The sequence below is a fragment of the Chiloscyllium plagiosum genome, unplaced genomic scaffold, assembly GCF_037043375.1.
Source record: "Chiloscyllium plagiosum isolate Xiang-an unplaced genomic scaffold, Cpla_swu_hap1 HiC_scaffold_27, whole genome shotgun sequence".
Lineage (NCBI taxonomy): Eukaryota > Metazoa > Chordata > Chondrichthyes > Orectolobiformes > Hemiscylliidae > Chiloscyllium > Chiloscyllium plagiosum.
Window position 1 is genome coordinate 5,772,578 of NW_028270165.1, and position 2,906 is coordinate 5,775,483.

Below are 2,906 nucleotides of genomic sequence, written 5' to 3' on the forward strand. Positions count from 1 at the left end.
GCTCCTCATTCACTGCTCCATCTGATACACGACATTGGAAACTTCGTGCAGAAGGCTGAAAGAAATGAGCAGCTTTAAAACAAAAACCTCTTGGAGCTCAAAGCTTTTAATGAGAGCTTGAGCCCGTCGATAAGTTCAGGTAACCTTTATTGTGACAACTTTGTTACAGCTTCAGATTCCCCCCAGTAAAAAGGCATGGAAAACGTAGCTGCTTTTTAAACAACTCTGGGTCAAAGCGCGCAAACACCATCCCACCTCACTTCCTTTACTATTGGTAACCACCAAGTTGTCCCTTTGTAATTGGATCCTTGGTACAACCTTAATCCAAAGGAAGTGTTGCCTCAGTCAGCAATTTCAACCCAGACCCTGTCTCCATGTAAGATTCTCCCAGCCCATCTGCTGGGGGAGGGTGGTTGGAGAGTTGGGGCAGTAGAGAGTCAACAAGACTGCTGTGGGTTTGGAGTCACCTGTTGGTGAGACCAGGTAAAGGATACAGCTAGGGTGGAACAAGCAGATATCCACAGAGCTGCTTTTGAGGCGATGAGCCAAGAGTTTGGAAATGAGACTAGAACAGTGAGGGGCTTTAAATCGTGATCGAAATGAAGCAGGCACCTGAGGATTAATGTGTTTTATTTCCCAATGCAAGATACTGCTTCACAAAGTTGGGACAATGGAAGAAGCAGTGATGGTGATTATCTTTGGCTGTTCACCTTGTGAATGTTCCCATTGCTGCGCATGTCCGTATAACGTCAGAACTCTGCAGCATGGCGGGGTCAGGTACGCTCAGTGCCAGGGGCGCAATGGATGACGCATCTGACTCCACCTTCCTGTTTGAAATGCAGCTCACAGCTTCTTCACACACCCCAATTAATCTTTCTCATTGTCCTGAAGCCGGCATAAGGTTTGAATTCCTGATCTGCGGGAATGGGAATCTTTTCACTGTCTCGCGTCAGTAAGTGTCCCTGAGAACATCAGAGTCCCGTCACAGCGCTGTCAGAGGAGGGGAAGCTGAAAGAGCCCCACACGCTGCTCACGGGCACATTTCACTTTCCCCAACGCACCGCCCCAACCACTGCGGCTTCTGGGAGTGGAAAGGGAACAAACACCAAAACCCAGTCTCAGTTTTGTAAATCTTCAGGAAATAAGAAAGCTGTTCATCCCTTTGGATCTTCCATCCTGGCCTGACAGCGTTGATTTTAAATGGCTGTCCAGTTAGTGCCGATTCGTTTTGGCTGAAAAAAATATTCCTTATCTCATCCCAGCATTTCTTGCCACAGAGAACTGTGCGGCAGAGTTCATGTATATATTTCCTTGTATGGTATTTTGTAAATAACATTTGTTTGCGGGTTGTTTGTATCGGGTATTTCAGGTTCATTAGCCGCTGTTTAAGTGTGTTGGTAGGTTTGTGGGCTACCATGATGCTGAGAGGGTTGAGTTGTCTGGACATCATTTCACAGATGTCTTTAATGTAAAGTAATGTGGCTAGGGTTTCTGCACACGTTGTGTCTGCTTGTGTCAATTTGTTGATGTGAAATCGGCACACTGGGTTTATTGGTTCGGCACAAGTGAGGACTGCAGATGCTGGAAACCAGAGTTTAGATCAGAGTGGTGCTGGAAAAGCACAGCAGGTCAGACAGCTTCCGAGGAGCAGGAAAATCGCCGTTTCGGGCAAAAGCCCTTCATCAGGAATAGAGGCAGGACGCCTCCAGGGTGGAGAGATAAATTGGTGGGGGGGGGGGGGGGGGAGCTGAGCAGAAGGTAGCAAAGAGTACAATAGGTGAATGGGGGTGGGGATGGAGGTGGCAGGTCAGAGAGGGGGGTGGAGCGGATAGGTGGTCAGGGAGATTGGCAGGTAGGACAGGTCAGCTGTAAGGTTGGAACTGAGGTAAGGTGGGGGGAGGGGAAATGAGGAAACTGGTGAAGTCCACATTGATGTCCTGGGGGTTGAATGTATCCGAGGCGGAAGATGCGGCGTTCTTCCTCCATGCATCGGGTGGGGAGGGAGCGGCGATGGAGAAGGCCTCGGACCTGCATGTCCTCGGCAGAGTGGTGGGGGGGGGGGGGGGGGGGTGTTGAAATGTTGGGCCATAAGGCGATGGGGTTGATTGGTGCGGGTGTCCTGGAGATGTTCCCTCAGCGCTGTGACTTGACTCTGCGAGGAGTCTCCAGTCTCCCCAATGTCGAGGAGACCGCACCGGGACCAATGGATACAAGAAATGATATTGGTGGATGCACAGGTGAAAGCCTTCGAAATACCGCGGCTCAGGTTCGATTTTCGGGCAGGTAAGTCATTTCTAGCAGATCTGACACCATGCATTGACATCCCCCTGGTGGTCTAGTGGTTAGGATTCGGCGCTCTCACCGCCGCGGCCCGGGTTCGATTCCCGGTCAGGGAAGCATTTTTCTGTGGGGTCTGTTGGCGACCCGTTCTTCTTAAATGCGCTGTACAGTTATTGATTGGTCTTCGAAGTTCCTGGGTGCTCTAGTGTGTCGTGTCTCGTTGAAATAGTGTCCTGATTCAGATTTGTTTGTATGTGTAGGGATGATTGCTTCTGTAGTTAAGTTCTTGGTTCGCGTGCGTTGTTTTCCTGTAGACCCTGTTTTGAATTTACCATTGACTGTTCGCTCTGCTGTGACATCGAGAAATGGCACTTTGTTGTTGTTCTCCTCTTTTGTGAATTTTATGCCAGTAAGGAGATTGTGGATGGTATTGTAGGTTTCCTCTAATTTGTTTCATTTTTTGATGACAAAAGTGTCATCACTGTAGCGGACACAAAGTTTGGGTTGGATCGTTGGAAGGGCTGTTGGTTTGAGTCTCTGCATTATTGCTTCTGCTCGGAATCCTGACACTGGTGGTTTCATGGGTGTTCCGTTGATTTGTTTGTAGGGCTTGTTACTGAATATGA

General features: G+C 49.0%; 1 non-coding gene across 1 annotated transcript; it reads left to right on the top strand.

Moving 5' to 3' along the window:
• Positions 1-2,324: 2,324 nt before the first annotated feature.
• trnae-cuc (transfer RNA glutamic acid (anticodon CUC)) lies at positions 2,325-2,396 on the top strand. Its single transcript has one exon. It is a non-coding gene; the product is annotated as a tRNA-Glu (tRNA).
• The last annotated feature ends 510 nt before the right edge of the window (positions 2,397-2,906 follow it).